A 24,012-nucleotide genomic window follows, 5' to 3' on the forward strand; every position below is an offset into this window, starting at 1 on the left:
TCTAGGTTTCGGAAAAGTTCGGGATTTTTTCGGTGGTTGATTGGAAGGTTCTAGAAGGTTCCGGAAGGGTCCACCATGGGGCCCACAACCTAGGAGGTCCAGCATGGGCCGAGGGGGTGCTCCCTGGCCTAATGGGCCGGGGGCACATGCCCTCCAAGGCCCAGGCCGGCCAACCCCTAGGGTTTCCCTAGGGGGGATCAACTTGGGGGAGGGGAAATCCCTCTCCCCCCTTTGGCCGCTGCCCCCCTAACCCTAGATGGGAAGGGGGGCCACCCCAGCCGACTGGCCCCCTATATAAAGAGGGGAGGGGGTGGCCGGCCACGATCCCCATCATTAGCCCCTTCTCTGGCCGCCTCTCTCCTCCACCATACGCTGCTCCGGCTTAGGCAAAGCCCTGCAGTTTTCTTCCTCCACTACCACCACCACGCCGTCGTGCTGCTGGAACTTGGAGGAGATCTACCACACCTCCGCTGCCCGCTGGAATGGGAGAGGAAGGAGCTTCATCGACACCGTACGCGCGACCGAGTACGGAAGTGCTGCCGGATTGCAGCACCGGGGACGATCGTCTACACCAACAACGAGATTAATCTCGTAGGCTTTGGAATCTTTGCGGGTTAGTCTCATCTCCATCTCGTTGCTTCGATCTTGTAGATTAGATCTTGGGTGTTCCATAGATTAGATCTGTTGGTTTTATTCGTCTTGCGGTAGAAATTTTTTTGTTTTCTATGCAACGAACCCCATCATTCAAATCCTTCACACTCAAATCCCACCAAAGCAACAAATGCTAGGATGATATTAGGGAGGAAGAACAAAGAGGAAATCAACAAATGACTCCAAGATCTAGATCTAAAGAGTTCCCCTCAATTAGAGGAGAGATGGATTGGTGGGGATTGTAGATCTAGATCTCCTCTCTTAGATCCCTCAAGAATGAGCAAGAATCATGGGGGGAATCAAGAGATATGGCAAGTTCTTCAAAGTCAACAATGGAGGAGAGAGAGTGGAAGAACTTATCCATCCCAAGGTGGAAGAAGGCCTATTTATAGTATAGGGAGAAATATAACCGTTGGGTGAGTTTCAGCTCAGCATAGTCGAGGAGGCTGGTCAACCGGGCCTGGGGTCGGGCCGTCCGGTCCAGGGGCCGGTCAGACCGGGCCACAGGCCGGACCCGGCCGGTCCAAACCGGACCACAGGCCGGACCAGCACTGGGCGAAGCTGGTAACCTCCTTGGATAGTGCCCGGTTGGCACCGGTCCAGGGGCCGGTTTGAACCGGGCCATCCGGTGGGACGGCCGGTCACGCCGGGCGAGAAACCGGGCCAGCAGGAAAACATGTTATACAAAAATTGTGATAACGTTTGTGTCCGGACTCCGATTGACATGAAACCAATTTTGTTGGAAATATAACGACGAATAGAACCCCAACAAATATGGAGACTCTTCACAGGATATTTTTAGATGATTTTAGAGAGGGAGTCTCCCACCGTCAAGAAATGGTGAAGACGTCCAAACTTGAAAACGCAATAGAAGATGCATGCGGATTCTGTTTTCGATGAATTTGAGCTTGTTGTAAAGCTAGCAACAAGCTCAAGAACCTCTCACAGAGAAACACCAAGAAGCAATAGGGATATGCAAAGTATGCAAAGGATTGAGCTCCCTAAGACGACGCGATCAAGTTACCCAACCGAAAGCCCCTCTTGATAGTGCGGCTATTGATACGTCTCCGACGTATCGATAATTTCTTATGTTCCATGCTACATTATTGATGATATCTACATGTTTTATACACATTATATGTCGTATTTACGCATTTTCCGGCACTAACCTATTAACAAGATGCCGAAGAGCCGATTCTTTGTTTTCTGCTGTTTTTGGTTTCAGAAATCCTAGTAAGGAAATATTCTCGGAATTGGACGAAATCAACGCCCAGGGTCCTATTTTTGCACGAAGCTTCCAGAAGACCGAGGGGTAATGGAAGTGGGGCCACGAGGCGCCGCCACACTAGGGCGGCGCAGCCCAGGCCCTGGCCGCGCGGCCGTAGCGTGTGGGGCCCTCGTGTGGCCCCCCGCGTTGCCCTTCCGCCTACTTAAAGTCTTCGTCGCGAAACCCTCTGTACCGAGAAAACCTTCCAGAGACGCCGCCGCCGCGAATCCCATCTCGGGGGATTCAGGAGATCGCCTCCGGCACCCTGCCGGAGAGGGGAATCATCTCCCGGAGGACTCTTCATCGCCATGATCGCCTCCGGAGTGATGAGTGAGTAGTTCACCCCTGGACTATGGGTCCATAGCAGTAGCTAGATGGTTGTCTTCTCCTTATGTGCTTCATTGTTGGATCTTGTGAGTTGCCTAACATGATCAAGATCATCTATCTGTAATACTATATGTTGTGTTTGTCGGGATCCGATGGATAGAGAATACTATGTTATGGTGATTATCAATCTATTACCTATGTGTTGTTTATGATCTTGCATGCTCTCCGTTATTAGTAGAGGCTCTGGCCAAGTTTTTGCTCTTAACTCCAAGAGGGAGTATTTATGCTCGATAGTGGGTTCATGCCTCCATTAAATGCGGGACAATGACGAGAAAGTTCTAAGGTTGTGGATGTCTTGTTGCCACTAGGGATAAAACATTGATGCTATGTCTAAGGATGTAGTTGTTGATTACATTACGCACCATACTTAATGCAATTGTCTGTTGCTTGCAACTTAATGCTTGGAAGGGGTTCGGATGATAACCTGAAGGTGGACTTTTTAGGCATAGATGCATGCTGGATAGCGGTCTATGTACTTTGTCGTAATGCCCAATTAAATCTCACTATATTTATCATACCATGTATATGCATTGTTATGCCCTTTTCTATTTGTCAATTGCCCAACTGTAATTTGTTCACCCAACATGCTTTTATCTTATGGGAGAGACACCTCTAGTGAACTGTGGACCCCGGTCCTATTCTTTACATCGCATACAATCTACTGCAATTGTTCTTTACTGTTTTTTTTTGCAAACAATCATCTTCCACACAATACGTTTAATCCTTTGTTACAGCAAGCCGGTGAGATTGACAACCTCACTGTTTCGTTGGGGCAAAGTACTTTGGTTGTGTTGTGCAGGTTCCACGTTGGCGCCGGAATCCCTGGTGTTGCGCCGCATCACATTTCGCCACCATCAACCTTCAACGTGCTTCTTGACTCCTACTTGGTCCGATTAAACCTTGGTTTCTTACTGAGGGAAACTTGCCACTGTGCGCATCATACCTTCCTCTTGGGATTCCCAACGGACGTGTACATCTACGCGCATCAAGAAAATTTCTGGCGCCGTTGCCGGGGAGATCAAGACACGCTGCAAGGGGAGTCTCCACTTCCCAATCTCTTTACTTTGTTTTTGTCTTGCTTTATTTTATTTACTACTTTGTTTGCTGCACCTAAACAAAACACACAAAAAATTAGTTGCTAGTTTTACTTTATTTACTGTCTTGCTCTCTATATCAAAAACACAAAAAAAATTAGTTACCTGCATTTAGTTTACTTTTGTTATCATGTCTAGCTCTGCACTTGTTACTTCTTCACCTGAGGAATTAGTTTTTACTTTTAAACAAGGGGATGAGGAGAGTTTTAAAGATGCTTGGTCGAGAATTTTTACTTCTTATCGTAAAGCTGAACCTCAAATGACTCTAAGTTTGCTCCTTAGTAATTTTTATTTTGGTCTTATGATTCGCTATAGATATGCCTTGGATGCTTGTAGTGGGAGGAGATTTCCTTCATTGCAATGGGGATCAAGCTTTTAATGCCATAAAAAAGTTGGTTGCATCACATGATTCAGCTAATAACTTTGATTCAGACCCTTATTAGCATTTATAATAGATTAAATACTCTTGAGACAAGGGCATCTTGCTTGAATGAAAATTATAGATATGTTCGTAACCGTCTTGATCAAGTTTTAGTGAACTCCGAACCTTCATTATGGGATCCTACTATTAAAATTGTTATCGGTGACCAAACTCTTCATGCCAATTGTGATATTATGTCTGAATTTTGCTTAATGCCTAAGAGTATTCATGAATCTTTGCAACTTTGGGGATTCGTTGAAGGGGGAGAAGGAATAACTCTTATTGATAACTCTGTTATAATCCCTAAAGGAATAGGCTGCGGGTGTGCATACAACCATTCTTGGTAGAACAATATCCATTGATTATCTTGTTATTGAATTTGCGAGAACAGGACAAATCACACTCGGAAGATCCTACTTTGAAACTATTGGGGGCAGTCATAGATATGGGAGAAGGCACCCTAAAGTTCACCTCTGCACCCGGGGGTAGACATGTATTCCCTAAACCAAAGAGTAAGAAAAAGAACAAGAAAGGTAAAGGTAAAGCCCAAGGTAATGTTGATGCTTCATCTCTTGATAATACTTGAATTGCACTTTCTGCGCCTAGCTGAAAGGCGTTAAAGAAAAGCACTTCTTGGGAGATAACCCATGTGTTTATTTTACTACAGCAATTTTTGTTTTGTTGAGTCTTGGAAGTTGTTTACTACTGTAGCAACCTCTCCTTATCATGTTTTTGTGCCAAGTAAAGTTTCTATGCTAAAGTTGATGTTATATTTGGGATCGCTGCGCAGAAACAGCATTGCTGTCTGTCACGAATTCTGGCATAAGTCTCTGTAAAAAATTCGAAAAAATCTGAAAAATTACGAGCGTGATCCTCAGATATGTACGCAACTTTCATTAGTTTTGAGTTTTTCCATTTGAGCAAGTCTAGTGCCCCTTTCAGGTTCGTCTTTACGGACTGTTCTGTTTTTGACAGATTCTGCCTTTTATTTCGCATTGCCGTATTTGCTATGTTGGATGAATTCCTTTGATCCATTAATGTCCAGTAGCTTTGTGCAATGTCCAGAAGTGTTAAGAATGATTGTGTCACCTCTGAATATGTGAATTTTTAATTGTGCACTAACCCTCTAATGAGTTTGCTTGAAGTTTGGTGTGAAGGAAGTTTTCAAGGGTCAAGAGAGGAGTATGATATACTATGATCAAGAGGAGTGAAAGCTCTAAGCTTGGGGATGCCCCCGTGGTTCATCCCTGCATATTTAAGAAGACTCAAGCGTCTAAGCTTGGGGATGCTCAAGGCATCCCCTTCTTCATCGACAACATCATCAGGTTCCTCCCCTGGAACTATATTTTTATTTAGTCACATCTTATGTTCTTTGCTTGGAGCGTCGGTTTGTTTTGTTTTTGTTTTTGTTTGAATAAAATGGATCCTAGCATTCACTGTGTGGGAGAGATACACGCTCCGCTGTTGCATATGGACAAATATGTCCTTAGGCTTTACTCATAATGTTCAAGGCGAAGGTTGAAACTTCTTCGTTAAATTGTTATATGGTTGGAATCGGGAAATGCTACATGTAGTAATTCTAAAATGTCTTGGATAATGTGATACTTTGCAATTGTTGTGCTCATGTTTAAGCTCTTGCATCATATACTTTGCACCCATTAATGAAGAAATACATAGAGCTTGCTAAAATTTGGTTTGCATATTTGGTCTCTCTAAGGTCTAGATAATTTCTAGTATTGAGTTTTGAACAACAAGGAAGACGGTGTAGAGTCTTATAATATTTACAATATGTCTTTTATGTGAGTTTTGCTGCACCGGTTCATCCTTGAGTTTGCTTCAAATAACCTTGCTAGCCTAAACCTTGTATCGAGAGGGAACACTTCTCATGCATCCAAAATCCTTGAGCCAACCACTATGCCATTTGTGTCCACCATACCTACCTACTACATGGTATTTCTCCGCCATTCCAAAGTAAATTGCTTGAGTGCTACCTTTAAAATTCCATCATTCGCCTTTGCAATATATAGCTCATGGGACAAAATAGCCTTAAAAACTATTGTGGTATTGTATATGTACTTATGCACTTTATCTCTTATTAAGTTGCTTGTTGTGCGATAACCATGCTTACGGGGACGCCATCAACTATTCTTTGTTGAATATCATGTGAGTTGCTATGCATGTCCGTCTTGTCCGAAGTAAGAGAGATCTACCACCTTAATGGTTGGAGCATGCATATTGTTAGAGAAGAACATTGGGCCGCTAATTAAAGCCATGAATCATGGTGGAAGTTTCGAGTTTTGGACATATATCCTCAATCTCATATGAGAATATTAAGCTGTTGCCACATGCTTATGCATTAAAGAGGAGTCCATTATCTGTTGTCCATGTTGTCCCGGTATGGATGTCTAAGTTGAGAATAATCAAAAGCGAGAAATCCAAAATGCGAGCTTTCTCCTTAGACCTTTGTACGGGCGGCATGGAGGTACCCCATTGTGACACTTGGTTAAAACATGTGTATTGCGATGATCCGGTAGTCCAAGCTGATTAGGACAAGGTGCGGGCACTATTAGTATACTATGCATGAGGCTTGCAACTTGTAAGATATAATTTACATAACTCATATGCTTTATTACTACCGTTGACAAAATTGTTTCATGTTTTCAAAATAAAAGCTCTAGCACAAATATAGCAATCGATGCTTTCCTCTTTGAAGGACCTTTCTTTTACTTTTATTGTTGAGTCGGTTTACCTATCTCTCTCCACCTCAAGAAGAAAACACTTGTGTGAACTGTGCATTGATTCCTACATACTTGCATATTGCACTTGTTATATTACTTTACATTGACACTATCCATGAGATATACATGTTATAAGTTGAAAGCAACCGCTAAAACTTAATCTTCCTTTGTGTTGCTTCAATACCTTTACTTTGATTTATTGCTTTATGAGTTAACTCTTATGCAAGACTTATTGATGCTTGTCTTGAAGTACTATTCATGAAAAGTCTTTGCTTTATGATTCATTGGCTCATGTCATTACCATTGTTTTGATCGCTGCATTCATTACATATGTTTACAATAGTATGATCAAGATTATGATGGCATGTCACTCCAGAAATTATCCTTGTTATCGTTTACCTGCTCGGGACGAGCAGAACTAAGCTTGGGGATGCTGATACGTCTCCGACGTATCGATAATTTCTTATGTTCCATGCTACATTATTGATGATATCTACATGTTTTATACACATTATATGTCGTATTTACGCATTTTCCGGCACTAACCTATTAACAAGATCCCGAAGAGCCGATTCTTTGTTTTACTGCTGTTTTTGGTTTCAGAAATCCTAGTAAGGAAATATTCTCGGAATTGGACGAAATCAACGCCCAAGGTCCTATTTTTGCACGAAGCTTCCAGAAGACCGAGGGGGAAAGGAAGTGGGGCCACGAGGCGCCTCCACACTAGGGCGGCGCGGCCCAGGCCCTGGCCGCCCGGCCGTAGCGTGTGGGGCCCTCGTGTGGCCCCCCGCGTTGCCCTTCCGCCTACTTAAAGTCTTCGTCGCGAAACCCTCTGTACCGAGAGCCACGATACGGAAAACCTTCCAGAGACGCCGCCGCCGCGAATCCCATCTCGGGGGATTCAGGAGATCACCTCCGGCACCCTGCCGGAGAGGGGAATCATCTCCCGGAGGACTCTTCATCGCCATGATCGCCTCCGGAGTGATGAGTGAGTAGTTCACCCCTGGACTATGGGTCCATAGCAGTAGCTAGATGGTCGTCTTCTCCTTATGTGCTTCATTGTTGGATCTTGTGAGCTGCCTAACATGATCAAGATCATCTATCCGTAATACTATATGTTGTGTTTGTCGGGATCCGATGGATAGAGAATACTATGTTATGGTGATTATCAATCTATTACCTATGTGTTGTTTATGATCTTGCATGCTCTCCGTTATTAGTAGAGGCTCGGCCAAGTTTTTGCTCTTAACTCCAAGAGGGAGTATTTATGCTCGATAGTGGGTTCATGCCTCCATTAAATGCAGGACGGTGACGGAAAGTTCTAAGGTTGTGGATGTCGTTGTTGCCACTAGGGATAAAACATTGATGCTATGTCTAAGGATGTAGTTGTTGATTACATTACGCACCATACTTAATGCAATTGTCTGTTGCTTGCAACTTAATACTGGAAGGGGTTCGGATGATAACTCTGAAGGTGGACTTTTTAGGCATAGATGCATGCTTTGGATAGCGGTCTATGTACTTTGTCGTAATGCCCAATTAAATCTCACTATATTTATCATACCATGTATATGCATTGTTATGCCCTTTTCTATTTGTCAATTGCCCGACTGTAATTTGTTCACCCAACATGCTTTTATCTTATGGGAGAGACACCTCTAGTGAGCTGTGGACCCCGGTCCTATTCTTTACATCGCATACAATCTATCGCAATTGTTCTTTATTGTTTTCTTTGCAAACAATCATCTTCCACACAATACGGTTAATCCTTTGTTACAGCAAGCCGGTGAGATTGACAACCTCACTGTTTCGTTGGGGCAAAGTACTTTGGTTGTGTTGTGCAGGTTCCACGTTGGCGCCGGAATCCCTGGTGTTGCGCCGCATCACATTTCGCCACCATCAACCTTCAACGTGCTTCTTGACTCCTACTGGTCCGATTAAACCTTGGTTTCTTACTGAGGGAAACTTGCCACTGTGCGCATCATACCTTCCTCTTGGGGTTCCCAACGGACGTGTACATCTACGCGCATCAGCTATCTATCCTATAATCCGGTCTCCCAACAACCACCTTGATACCGGTAAAAGGAAAACCTAGCAAGGCCATACCTTTGCCTTGCGCATCCCGCTTTATCTTGATGATAGCTCTTCAAGCTCCACTCAAGCCGGAATGCCTCACTTGATCATCGTTGCTTCGTGAAGACTCTCAATTGCTCCCCCATACACCATGATGGGATAGCTTCATTGATGCACATCTTCACATGTCCATTATCACCAAATGGACGGCAAGCTTCAAGCATGTGATCCACTTGAGATGCTCATCTTGAACTTGTCCAACTCGACCTTGATGACGATCACCACTTGATGTCATCCTCTCATGGGCTATATGAGATCTCACTTTTGATGCATGCCCATGGAAAGATACCTAACCCATATAGATAACACAAGGGCACATATATGATGGGTTAGTTCATAAAGCATAATTGACAAGGCTTACCATACCACATGACTTCATGTGGCACATTCTTCATGCTTCATGTGTTGACCAAACTTGAATCTATTCTTCACTCTTTGTATTGGTCAACCTTGTATCTTCTCATGCTCTATCATACTATCTTGAGGTGTATAAAGAATTCTTGATTTGCTTGCATGCTCTAAATCTTAGTCAACCATAGCTGAACTTATGAGACTATCATGACACCGACTTACAGCCATAACTTGAATTCTTCACTTGGAATCAAGCACTCAAGATCTTGATCATCCATTGCTTATCACATAAGCTAGAGCATGGCTAATATTGAGTTCCACATAAGAGCTCCATCTTCATTTCTTCTTCTTGATCATATCACATATATATCTTCAAATCGATGATCTTGATGCCAATACACAAGGTATATCTTTATCTTCATGGCATCCATACTTGAATCCAACACATGGAATACAAGTAGTACCTACGGAATATTCCTTCATATAAACTCAATGAAAACATTAGTCCATAGGGGTTGTCATTAATTACCAAAACCACACATAGGGGCAATATACCCTTACAATAATCATGAAGAGAAAGTACTTGAAGTGAGGTAGATGTTAACTAAAACTATAAAAGAGTTCACATCTGGTACCAGATAGTCCGCAGCTGGTGTAATGATAACAAGAAATTGTTATAAAAAAACCATACCATCCAAATAGTTGTGGTATATAACCATTTAGTCAGAGGATTCACATCGGATACCACAAATGTGTGGATACACCGCAAGAATTCTTTGTGAGACTCTAGAAAAGTACAAACTCTAAGCCAGACCAAGAACAATCTTCTAACCTTGGAGTTTAATGATTAGAAGAAAAGGAGCTTGGAGATCATTAGTAAACTTCAAGGGGAAGAGGAAGGCTGAACGAGAAGTATTAAGATATGATATTTGGAGTATGATAGACCAAGAAGAAGGTCTTAACTGAGAGGAAGTCTGATCTTATTTTCATAAAGTTGTCGGGAAGTACCCATATATTAGTAATCTCAGGAGGATGTCAGACCAAAAGCCGAGGTTCATATCTCGAGGACGTAAGGGTTAGAACCTAACTTGAGCGGGTAATTGATAAATACTTAGAAGTAAAAGAGCTCAAGTAAGTCTAAGATAATGAAGTTGGATGAAGTAGATGTCGAAGGACAATCAAAGCTTAAGAAGGCTGAAGATCGAAGGAATTTGACCATACCAAAACATAAGACCAAAAGAAAGATTCCTTTCATGGAACCTAACGAAACCAAAAGGAGGATAATTAATATAAACTAGAAGCCATGATTGGATGGACTAAATGAGTCTAATCCATTCGTAGGAATAAACCCCCAGGACCATGCCTAATGTAAATACCTTGTTAAGTATATGGTAGTAAGGGAAAACAAAAACCTATCTTAAACCATCCTTTTAGAATTAAGCTTTGGGTACCCAGATAGGAAGTTGTCACCACAACTATTAGTGAAGTCCATAAGCATAAGAAGATGTCCTAATCCAAAGGAATTTTTGGAGATCAAGACTATAAGCTTAGAGTGTTGGAAGTAAACATATAATTAAAGAAAGTATTAGTGCCAGACATCACAAGATTCCAGGAAGGAACTAGACAAGGGATATATCCAATTATATCTAATAATATCACTATGGAGTATGAGAAGGATCATGATCTGTTCAAGTCAGTTCCACATTCTGAAACATGAGAGCGTTTGAACTTCGGGACGAAGTTAATTTTAAGGGGGAGAGGCTGTAATATCCCAGGTTTAGAGGCAACAAAATAAGAAAACACCAAAGTGTGCATTGCATTCATGCATAGAAAATCCAGGAAATTTTCGCGCTTTCAAATAAAACTTACCACAGTAACTGAAGTTTCACTTGACTTGCTGGAATTGAAGTAGATCATCAAGTCAAGCGCTATAAACTTCACTGTGATCTTTGCTAAAACCTTGTTTTGTGTAGAGATGATTTTATCTATGGACTAGATCAAATGCAATTAGTTTTATAACAAACAGCACCTTAAGTAAGGGTCAACTACAAGATCTTATAAAAGATCTCAACATGACATTCCTTACAACAACACATGAATAATTATTCAACCATAAATTTAAGAACACAATTAATCAACAAACTATTATTTACTTATCTTTTCCATGTCTTTTACTAAATAAATATTCTTACCATGATTCACATGGTATATTCTCAACTACAATACTTGAACCCAAGCCAAGGACATTCATATTCATTCTTTATCAACCCTTGACTATTCAATCTTGTTCATTCAAACCTATTTCTATTAAACCTTAGAGAAAGGAGAGAATCATTCATATGATTATACTATCCATTGAATAGAACCTAGGTTAATATTCAAACCATATCTAGGTGAGGTAAGTCATTGATAATAACTAATGCTATAAGAAGTACAAGTCAAGTATTAAACCCTACTTGACCTAGCCAACACTTGATGGTAAGTAAGAACCTCTTTTACTAGTGATCCAAGAGAGACAAGTGTTGTGATCATTACAACTTGATAATGATCATAAAACCTAGAGAAACCCTACTTATCCCAGAGAGCTCAAGCTACATGTGTATAGTTAAGTATATTGACCAATACTTGATCTTGGAGACGAGAACCATGTTTCACTAATGAAACGTTATGAGGTCAATCCTTTGATCATTACAAATTGGGTAATGATCATAAACACTAAGAATCTAGGTGAGTGTGATGAGAGAAATAATAAAGAAGTGGTTAGTGAGGAATAAGTGGATCATGCTTAGGATCTTACCTTGTAGATTTAGGTGATAAGTAAAACTTGTGGCATAATTAGATACCATCTATCACATGAAATGATAGGTACATCACTAGTAGTTAATTCTAGACCAATCCTCATGCCTTGAGTAGAGGAGTAATGGCATTGTACTTAAACCTTGTTTATCCAAATACTTGGGACAACCCTAGCATAAGAACCTATATAAAAGCTGAACCTGTTTGCTGCGTGAAGAGCAGTTTGGCCACTGTTCATGGTCAAGTTCCATCCAATCACAGTCCAACACGCCATCATTTTACACGTAGATGGTTTTGTGGTATTGTAAATTCAATTTGCTTTCTTTTTCTTCCCACATAAATTCCATGATTGGAGAATCTCCAACTGTCCGAAGCATACGGTCGCTAAATGGGACCGTGTCACAGTCCAGCGGCCCAACGCAAAATGTCCGGCCTATCCGCAGGGACGCAAACACGGCCTAAATTTGTGTCGCGAATGCGTCTTCACGTCCGCCTCATTGCCCTTCGGGCCCGTCTAACAGCTACCGCGTGAGCTTCACCTTCTGCGCCCGAGGAAAGGCTCCGGCCACAGTTCGTATCCTCGAACTGCGCCAATGGCGTGGTCCCATCTTCGCGCACGCCAATGTTGGCACGCACATCGCTTGGGCGTCTCCCCCCAGTTCAATGTGCCGCCGGACCTTTCAACGATGCCCAGTCTACCCCCGCAGCTCGCCTACATCCAATCGCCACCGACATCACCATGGGAAAAGGGATGGTTGTTCCGCAAGAGGAAGCACGACACCGAGATTGGGTCCTCTCGCTCCAAAAAGAAGAAAACCTCGCGCAGCCGCCGTTACGTGCCGGTGGAACTCGCCCACTGACTATTCGAGGAGAACCGGCCGGTCCCTTGGCGGGATGCGCGTATGACGAGTGCTGGTTAGTACCTAAACAATGGGCGTGTCCTGGTGCCTCCTGTACTGCACGAGGGACGGTAGTAGCAGTATGAAATCCGTCGCCGGAGATTAATCCTCCAGCCGGATCTACGCGAGGATCATGCATTCGCCATCGACTCCTAGAACCGGTCCACCTTCAGGAGGTGGGAATTCTTCAACCAGGAGCGACGCGGCCGCTTCAGCAACAACGTGAAGGAGAAGGAGGACGAATGGGAGGAGGAGGAGCACGAAGTCCAACCGCCGAACCTTGCGGAGGACGAGGCCATGGAGATCTTTATCACCCACAACCTATTTTAGCCGGAGAAAATACTATCATTTTCTTCGTAGCAACTCCACAAACAAAAATACTCCACCATCCACCACCTCTTTTAGTCGATGAAAATACTACTACCTTCCGGTTTTTCTGAAAACAAACTTGATCAATCGTATGTCACATCATTCAATTGGTGTGATGTGTTCTTTCTATGATCACTACAACTACCGTGTAGTGCTACTAGAATATTACCCCCTCTTTCTCCATTGCCGTATGATTAGCTGGTGTTTTCCCATACTACCCTATTTGTTTCCATCGCCTCACGTTCCCTCTTTTCTAATTCCTTTCCTTTGACTGCCAAGAATACAACTTCTAATAGCAAGAAAATAGAGCGGTTTTCTCGCAAAGAAGAAAGCACAACCAATATATTCTTACCTAATAGGGATCTTAGAAGCTGGAAGAACCCGAACCATGATGCTACAATATCTCTTTTACAAAACACTGAAACGTTTGCAGTACTTTAGATAACTTATATATTGTAGTAATTATAAAATACTATAACAAACAGTTTAGCAACCAAGGGCGCGGCGTGCCGCCGCGGCAAACTTCCTAGTATATGTAATTTCCACAATCTCCAGAGGTGGTCATGAGTACTGCACTGCAACCGTGAACTGACTGTCCTCTGTGCGACGGTCACTCTCCGCCTTTATTTGCTTCAATGCAAAGTTCAGTGCAGGGTTTCCTTTCTCACCACTAAGCTGCACCTCTTTAAGATTCGTCAAGTTCTCGATACCAACAATGCTCTTATCTCCGTTGCCGCCAAAATTCACCTCCAGGGTCTTCAGCGTTGTCATGGATCCTTCCTCGAATCGGAAAACTTTGGGCCATTCATCATAAGAGGGCACTCTCATGACCTTGAGCGCCGGAAAGTTGTGAGCGGTGCGCGCAACCAATTGATGGTCAGTGTAGAAATTGTAATGAAACAGAACGCTCTGCAGGTTGGGTGCCTTGCACAGGACGCCGAGTAGTTTGTCACCGGAGAGTTTTGTCGACGAAAGGGCAAACTCAACAAGATATGTGAGTGACCCGACCCAGTCTGGCAATCTAGCAATGTTGCCTGAGAACCTAAGGTACCGAAGGAGCTGTGGTGGTGAGGGAAGGTCAATGAGATAATCCAATGTATGGCCGTCATCTACAATGTCTCCCACATTAAGCGAACGGAGGGAGTATGTCTTGCCCAGGGAACCGGCAAGTGCTCGACGAATCTCCTCTTTGTTCTCGGACCTGCCATCAACGTAGACAAGTATCCCTTGCAATTGTTCTAGATCACCAATCTCTTGGGCAACTTGAACGTTGTCTATAACTACATTACTCACCTCGCGCAGTGCCTTCATTTCTGAGATCCCATTAGGTGCCTTCCACATAGTAGCCCACTTTGCAGGGTTCTTATGGGAGAATTTGAGGCGCTCAACTTTCTTCAGCTTTTTCACAGATTCTGGTAGCCTGCTGAGGCGCGTCTGATATACATCTAGGGTCTGCAAGTGCTCTAGCTCGCTGACTTCCGGTGGCATCACACTGATATCTGTGCCCTTCAAACCCAAGAACCTTAGGAGGTACATCCGGCAGATAGCACCCATATGCTTGTTTTCTAGGCCCTTGCAGTCTTCCAGATCAAGCACCCTCAGCAGCGTGAACTCCCCCAGCCGATCAAGTAACTTGTGCCCCTCGAGGTCAAACATGCTCAGTGATCGAACATACTGCACGTCCACCCCCTCTACATCACTCGAAATACCACGCCGTCCTGCTGCATTTTTCTTGGAAGAAGAATTCTTGCGTCCTTGTCCTCCATCATGGATAGAGAGGCGGCGAATCCTATCATAGGACATCCCTTCGTACTGCCCACCCACAAGGCTAACAAAGTTAGCCTCTAGGGATTTGGACACCATGACCTCAAGCATCATGTCGTGGACTCGGCATGTCCTCCTGTTCCCATCGGTGATGATTTCATCCGCAGACAGATCTATCATGCTCCTACTGACCAACTCATCAAAGTAGGTCTCTGCCACTTCCAACAAGGTCAACCCCCTTTTCTCTTCAACTAATCCTTCGGCAATCCATCTCCAAAGGAGACGATCTCTGCTGATGATATAATCCTCCGGAAAAATGCTAAGATACATCATGCAACCCTTGAGATAATGAGGCAGGTGGTTATAGCTGAGTGTGAGGATCTGCCTCATCCCCTCGAGGGTAGGGTTGCTCTCCATTTGAGAGCCAATTGATCTACATATTCTCTCCCACATATGTTTGCTCTCCGGCGATTTGTAGCCTGACAAAAGGCTGGCAATGCTAACGATGGCCATTGGCAGCCCAGCACATTTTTTCAAAATGTTGCCCATTTCATCTTCTAGCTCCTTGGGATAAGAGGCATCTTTGGAGCCAAATGCTCTGCTAAGGAACAACTTTTTGGAGTCCTTCAAACTGAGGGGCTTGATCTCATAAATGTAATCTCCGGAAACACTACCATGACTGCATGATTTGGCAACAGTTTCTATCCGAGTAGTCACCAGTACTCTGCTACCGCAACTGTTTTCTGGCAACTTGGATTGGATTGCATCCCATGCTCCTATGGTCCATACATCATCGATCACAATGAGGTACCTGTGAAATGCAGTGGAATAAAATCCTCAGGAAAAAAGCATATAGGATACAATCATCAAAATCAAACAAGCCTCATAGAAACATTAAATTACTATGACCTTAACCAAAATGCATGTAATTTAGGTCAGAAGTCAGAACAGCGATGCATTAACTAAGCAACAACTCCATACCACTCCCCTCTGATCCATATTATAGGTGAGCTTTAGTTCAAATTTGGGCTAAATTGAAATAAAGCTCCGACAGTTATTATGGATTGGAGAGAGTAATAATGATTGTAAAAGGGTTAGGTATGTGTGCTTATCCATACCTCTTGTCCTTGAGTCTGTCCTTGATCGTGTCAGCCAGATTGTCCAGATTCATCTCGTCGATTTCACCAACACTAAGGGAGTCCTCTTCCTTGATGCCTTGCTCGTTATTTGCTTTCACCTTGACGATCTGCTGAAGCACACGCTTGAGCAGCGCCTTAAGGTCTTTGCTGCCGGTGAACGTCTGGGACACAGACACCTGCGCTTGGCGCTGGAACTCCGTCTCCAGCAGCCGGCACACCTCCACCGCCAGCGTAGTCTTCCCGAGCCCACCAAACCCGACAATGGAGAAAACCTTGAGCTTCATGTCACCCTCTTTGTTGTCCTTCACCTTGTCAGCCAGGATTTTAGCCTGGCCCCTGATGCCGACGAACTGATCAGGGTCGTTACTGGCAGGGCGGAGTGCATGCACGGACACCGACACAGCAGGCGTTGGTGCCAGTGAAGAAGAAGCGGAGCGGATCAGCGCCTCACGGCTGACACCATACCGTGCATGGCGCTCGCTGATGGCGACAGCACGGGCGTGGAGGGCCTGGATCTCACCAGCCAGTCGACGGCGAGAAAAGAGCGTCGCGAGCAGACGCTTGGACCAGGCAACAAAGCCAAGATCTCTCAGCCGGCATCGGATGCGGAAGATGTAGAGGTCTACGCAGTCCTCAGCATCATAGGCGAGCTCGCGCACCTGTTTCATCCACTCCCGGACGAAGTGGTCAACGGCGCCTTCGTCAGCTTCAGACTGCATTCGTAGGATGGAGTTCATGGTGGCCAATTCATCCCTCAGCTCGGCGACCTGGCCACCGACGCCGCGGAGCTGCCGGTACTCCTCGCCCGCCACCTGCCCAAGCATGGACACAAGCTGCGCCGCACCCTCCATTCTCTTTCTCTATTGACTCTCTGGAAGGTTGGTGGAAGCTAGCTGGAATGGAGATGCAGATATGCCAGGCAGAGAACATAGTGGGAACTTAAAAGGAGGAAAGAAGAAAAGGATAACGCGTTGACTCACGGAAAAATATTGAAGCAACTTGATTGGGAAATAACTTGCACCACCAGCAATCATCTGTTATGTTTACATTGAACAGCCAAGTGTTGAATGCCGTCACGGCGCACCCCAAGGGCGCCGCCAGGGGATCCGATCCCACCGCCAACTCTCCCTCCCCCTATTTCCCTCCTCACCGCCATCGGCGGTGGCGGCGGCCCTGGTACCGAAAGGTGCTAGGGGAGGTGGACATGGCGGCCATCTCCTCGATGCGGCTGGGGATGGATCATCGGGGATCGACGCGGGCGGTGATCGGGGGGACGTTCCCCGACCAGGCGTCGCCGGCAGTCTTCATCGGGTCTTCGTTGTTGCAAGTGGAGGAGATTCGCCGTGGGTCTAGGCTCCCTACCTAGACTGGCCGTCTTCCTGGCGGCACGAGCGGGTGTTGGGCGTCGAGGCCAGGTCGTCGGTCTGGCTGAAGCTCACGGGCAGAACGATCTCGTGGAGGTGGAGGTGAACAGCTGGTGCAGACTTCGATCCGATTCGTTGGGGATCTAGGCTGCCGGTCAATATGGCTGGGCCGGAGTGGTCAATCCAGGGAGCTGCGGGTTCTGATGTTGGCTTGGCCACGCCGGCGAAACATCACTATGGATTCCTATCTCTTAATAAGCTCTTCTTGAATAAACGATGTGGTCCTAGGGTTCCTTCTCAACGCCTAAGGTGGTGATCTGTTGGATGCTTGTCATCATCGATCTGGCTGAAGTGTCCTGTTTCGGAAGGCTACACCAGCGAGCTCCACTGGGCGCATCATGCTTGGAGTTTGCTGGTTCGGGATTCGGTCGTGCGCACCCATGTTTTACTGTGCCTGTTTGGTTTCAGAGGGAACGCTTCGAAGCTCTGCTGGCTGTTAATATCGTGGGGCATGTTCTCGTTTCATGGAGCTGGCGGAGAATGTCATGGAAGCTAAGATCTAAGGTATGGCAATGACGGTTGAAGTCTGGGCGGCGATGAGGAATTAACTTTTCCCATTGAGGACGAACCTCAACGTGTGCTTGGCGTTTCATGACTTGGAGCAGTGCTGGCGTGTGGAAGTTAGAAATCCCTGAGGTGTAACGGCGCCAGAAAGGTAGCTTCCTTGTGACGGTAAAGCACACGTCCGTTGGGAACCCCAAGAGGAAGGTATGATGAGCACAGCAGCAAGTTTTCCCTCAGTAAGAAACCAATGTTATCAAACCAGTAGGAGATGAAGGCCACGTGAAGGTTGTTGGTGGAGGAGTGTAGTGCGGCGCAACACCAGTGATTCCGGCGCCAACGTGGAACCTGCACAACACAATCAAACTACTTTGCCCCAACTTAACAGTGAGGTTGTCAATCTCACCGGCTTGCTGAAAACAAAGGATTAAACGTACGCTGTGGAGAATTATGTTTGCTTGCAGAAAACAAAAGAGAACAATGATTGCAGTAGGTTGTATTTCAGATGTAAAAGAATGGACCGGGGTCCACAGTTCACTAGTGGTGTGATGTCTACTCACGCTTCTTTTCTTGTAGACAGTGTTGGGCCTCCAAGAGCAGAGGTTTGTAGAACAGCAGCAAGTTTTCCCTTAAGTGGATCACCCAAGGTTTATCGAAATCAGGGAGGAAGAGGTCAAAGATATCCCTCTCAAGCAAACCCTGCAATCACGATACAAGAAGTCTCTTGTGTCCCAACACAACTAATACACTTGTCAGATGTATAGGTGCACTAGTACGGCGAAGAGATAGTAAAACACAGGTGGTATAGATGGTGGTAATATTGCAGAAAATAAAGATGCAGTAAAACAGTAAACAAGCGGAGCTAGAAAATAGCTTGCTGGCGTGGGAAGCAATTCTTTGTGGTGGAAACAAGGCCTAGGGATCATACTTTCACTAGTGGACACTCTCAACATTGATCACATAATAAATAAGTTCTCTTCCTTGTGCTACATATACTCTTGTTGGATGATGAACACCACTAATTGTGTAGGATTACACGAACCCTCAATGCCGGAGTTAACAAGCTCCACAACATTCGATATTCATGTTTAAGTAACCTTAGAGTATAATAGATCTTTGCAAAATAAACCAAGTACTAACATAGCATGCACACTTGTCACCATCACACTATGAAGGAGGCATAGATCACATCAATACTATCATAGCGATAATCAACTCCATAACCTACAAGAGATTATGATCATAATCTACGACAAGAACTACACGATGCACACACCTGTCACCATTACACCATGCGGGAGGAATAGACTACTTTAATAACATCACATGAGTAGCACATAGACTAGTAGCGATACAAAGCACATTGCAATCATAAAGGGATATAAATAAGCACTTCACTATGCCATTCATAACAGTGAATAAGTATTCTGTGAAATATAGCCTAAGAGACCCACACGGTGCACACACTTGTCACCTTTACACACGTGGGACAAGGAGTCTCCGGAGATCACATAAGTAAAACCCACTTGACTAGCATAATGACATCTAGATTACAAGCATCATCATATGAATCTCAATCATGTAAGGCAGCTCATGAGATTATTGTATTGAAGTACATAGGAGAGAGATGAACCACATAGCTACCGGTACAGCCCCGAGCCTCGATGGAGAACTACTCCCTCCTCATGGGAGCAGCAGCGTTGATGAAGATGGCGGTGGAGATGGCAGCGGTGTCGATGGAGAAGCCTTCCGGGGGCACTTCCCCGTCCCGGCGGCGTGCCGGAGCAGAGACTCCTGTCCCCAGATCTTGGCTTCGCGATGGCGGCGACTCTGGAAGGTTTCTCGTACCGTGGCTTATTCGTATCGTGTTTTAGGTCAGGGACCTTTATATAGGCGAAGAGGCGGCGTCAGAAGGTCAACGAGGTGACGACACAACAGGGGGGCGCGGCCCAGGCCCTGGCCGCGCCACCCAGTCATCTGGGGCCCACAGGGCCCTCCTCTGGTGGCTCTCGGGTGTTCTGGAAGCTTCGTGGGAAAATAGAATACTGGGCATTGATTTCGTCCGATTCCGAGAATATTTCCTTACTAGGATTTCTGAAACCAAAAACAGCAGAAAACAGGAACTGGCACTTCGGCATCTCGTCAATAGGTTAGTTCTGGAAAATGCATCAAAATGATATAAAGTGTGAACAAAACATGTAGGTATTGTCATAAAACAAGCATGGAACATCAGAAATTATGGATACGTTGGAGACGTATCAGCATCCCCAAGCTTAGACCTTTCACTCTTCTCGATCACATTATATCACCCTCTTCTATTGACCCTTGAAAACTTCTGCCACACCAAACTTCAAGCAAACTCATTAGAGGGTTAGTGCATAATCAAAATTCACATGTTCAGAGGTGACAAAATCATTCTTAACACTTCGGACATTGCACAAAACTTCTGAAAGTTAATGGAACAAAGAAACCCATTCAACATAGCAAAAGCGGCAATGCGAAATAAAAGGCAGAATCTGTCAAAAACAGAACAGTCCGTAAAGACGAATCTGGAAGGGGCACTTAACTTGCTCAAATGGAAAAACTCAAAACTAATGAAAGTTGCGTACATATCTGAGGATCACACACGTAAATTTGCAGATTTTTTTTTGATTTTTTTACAGAGACTTCTGCTCAAATTCGTGACAGACAGCAAATATGTTTCTGCGCAGTAATCCAAATCTAGCATCAACTTTACCATAGAGACTTTACTTGGCACAAAAAACATGATAAGGAGAGGTTGCTACAGTAGTAAACAACTTCCAAGACTCAACAAAACAAAAGTGCTGTAGTAAAATAAAGACATGGGTTATCTCCCAAGAAGTTCTTTCTTTATAGCCATTAAGATGGGCTCAGTAATTTTAATGATACTCTCACAAGAATTAAGAGTTGAAGCAGAAGAGAACATCAAGAAGCAAATTCAAAACACATTTAAGCCTAACCCATTTCCTATGAAAAGGAATCTTGTACACAAATAAATTCATGAAGAACAAAGTGGTAAGCATAGAAAAGCAACACAAGCGCAATTTCAAGATTCTCAACATAAAGAGAGGAAACTTAATATTATTAAGATGCATATAACCATGTTTCCCTCTCTCATAATAACTTTCAGTAGCATCATGAACAAACTCAACAATATAACTATCACATATAACATTCTTGTCATGAGCCACATGCATAAAATTATTACTATCCTCATAAGCATAATCAATTTTATTAGTTGTAGTGGGAGCAAATTCAACAAAGTAGCTATCATTATAATTCTCATCAAGTGTAGGAGGCATAGTATAATCATAATAAAATTTACTCTCCATAGTAGGTGGTACCAAAAGACCACTATCATTATAATCATCATAAATAGGAGGCAAAGTATCATCAAAGAAAATTTTCTCCTCAATGCTTGGGGGACTAAAAATATCATGCTCATCAAAACCATCTGCCCCAAGCTTAGAATTTTCCATATCATTAACAACAATGGTGTTCAAAGCGTTCATACTAATATCATTGCTACTAGCATGCAAATAAGATTCCATAGGTTTTTTAATTTTCGCAGCAAACAATCCATGTCTTAACTCAGGAAATAAAATAAGAAGCTCATTATTGCTTTCCATTATGCCTAACTAGTGTAAACAAGAAACCAAAAGATGCAATTGCAGGATCTAAAGGAAATAGCTTCGAGTACTTACAACGGCGCCAAAAAATAGCTTAGTAGCCGAGAACCGGAGTGTGAGTACCTTTTACCTTTCCTCCCCGGCAACGGCGCCAGAAAATAGCTTGATGTCTACTCACGCTTCTTTTCTTGTAGACAGTGTTGGGCCTCCAAGAGCAGAGGTTTGTAGAACAGCAGCAAATTTTCCCTTAAGTGGGTCACCCAAGGTTTATCGAACTCAGGGAGGAAGAGGTCAAAGATATCCCTCTCAAGCAACCCTGCAATCACGATACAAGAAGTCTCTTGTGTCCCCAACACACCTAATACACTTGTCGGATGTATAGGTGCACTAGTTCGGCGAAGAGATAGTAAAACACGAGTGGTATAGATGGTGGTAATATTGCAGAAAGTAAAGATGCAGTAAAACAGTAAACAAGCGGCGCCAGAAAATAGCTTGCTGGCATGGGAAGCAATTCTTTGTGGTGGAAACAAGGCCTAGGGATCATACTTTCACTAGTGGACACTCTCAACATTGATCACATAATAAATAAGTTCTCTTCCTTGTGCTACATATACTCTTGTTGGATGATGAACACCACTAATTGTGTAGGATTACACGAACCCTCAATGCCGGAGTTAACAACCTCCACAACATTCGATATTCATGTTTAAGTAACCTTAGAGTATAATAGATCTTTGCAAAATAAACCAAGTACTAACATAGCATGCACACTTGTCACCATCACACTATGAAGGAGGCATAGATCACATCAATACTATCATAGCGATAATCAACTCCATAACCTACAAGAGATTATGATCATAATCTACGACAAGAACTACACGATGCACACACTCGTCACCATTACACCATGCGGGAGGAATAGACTACTTTAATAACATCACATGAGTAGCACATAGACTAGTAGCGATACAAAGCACATTGCAATCATAAAGGGATATAAATAAGCACTTCACTATGCCATTCATAACGGTGAATAAGTATTCCGTGAAATATAGCCTAAGAGACCCACACGGTGCACACACTTGTCACCTTTACACACGTGGGACAAGGAGTCTCCGGAGATCACATAAGTAAAACCCACTTGACTAGCATAATGACATCTAGATTACAAGCATCATCATATGAATCTCAATCATGTAAGGCAGCTCATGAGATTATTGTATTGAAGTACATAGGAGAGAGATGAACCACATAGCTACCGGTACAGCCCCGAGCCTCGATGGAGAACTACTCCCTCCTCATGGGAGCAGCAGCGTTGATGAAGATGGCGGTGGAGATGGCAGCGGTGTCGATGGAGAAGCCTTCCGGGGGCACTTCCCCGTCCCGGTGGCGTGCCGGAGCAGAGACTCCTGTCCCCCAGATCTTGGCTTCGCGATGGCGGCGACTCTGGAAGGTTTCTCGTACCGTGGCTTATTCGTATCGTGTTTTAGGTCAGGGACCTTTATATAGGCGAAGAGGCGGCGTCAGAAGGTCAACGAGGCGACGACACAACAGGGGGGCGCGGCCTAGGCCCTGGCCGCGCCACACTGTCATCTGGGGCCCACAGGGCCCTCCTCTGGTGGCTCTCGGGTGTTCTGGAAGCTTCGTGTGAAAATAGGGTACTGGGCGTTGATTTCGTCTGATTCCGAGAATATTTCCTTACTAGGATTTCTGAAACCAAAAACAGCAGAAAACAGGAACTGGCACTTCGGCATCTCGTCAATAGGTTAGTTCCGGAAAATGCATCAAAATGATATAAAGTGTGAACAAAACATGTAGGTATTGTCATAAAACAAGCATGGAACATCAGAAATTATGGATACGTTGGAGACGTATCATGGTGTCTCTCCAATAAGATAAATATATCATGTTGGGTGAACAAATTACAGTTGGGCAATTGACAAATAGAGAAGCATATACATATTATGATGACTACTATGAGATTTACTTAGGGCATTACGACAAAGAACATAGACCGCCATCCAGCATGCATCTATGCCTAAAAAGTCCACCTTCAGGTTAGCATCCGCACCCCTTCCGATATTAAGTTGCAAACAACGGACAATTGCATTAAGTATCGTGCGTAATGTAAACAATACAAATATTCTTAGACAAAGCATTGATGTTTTATCCCTAGTGGCAACAAGACATCCACAACCTTAGGGGCTGCTGTCACTCCCCCGGATTCAATGGAGACATGAACCCACTATCTAGCATAAATACTCCCTCTTGGAGTCACAAGTATCAACTTGGCCAGAGCCTCTACTAGCAACGGAGAGCATGCAAGAACATAACTAACATATATGATAGATCAATAATCAACTTGACATAGTATTCTATATTCATCGGATCCCAACAAACACAACATGTAGCATTACAAATAGAT

At 44.1% G+C, this 24,012-nt stretch overlaps 1 pseudogene; it reads right to left on the bottom strand.

Moving 5' to 3' along the window:
* Nucleotides 1-13,667: 13,667 nt before the first annotated feature.
* Nucleotides 13,668-16,860, bottom strand: LOC124662622 (annotated as a pseudogene).
* Between the last annotated feature and the right edge of the window lie 7,152 nt (nucleotides 16,861-24,012).

Source organism: Lolium rigidum, chromosome 6 (assembly GCF_022539505.1).
Source record: "Lolium rigidum isolate FL_2022 chromosome 6, APGP_CSIRO_Lrig_0.1, whole genome shotgun sequence".
Taxonomy (NCBI): Eukaryota; Viridiplantae; Streptophyta; class Magnoliopsida; order Poales; family Poaceae; genus Lolium; species Lolium rigidum.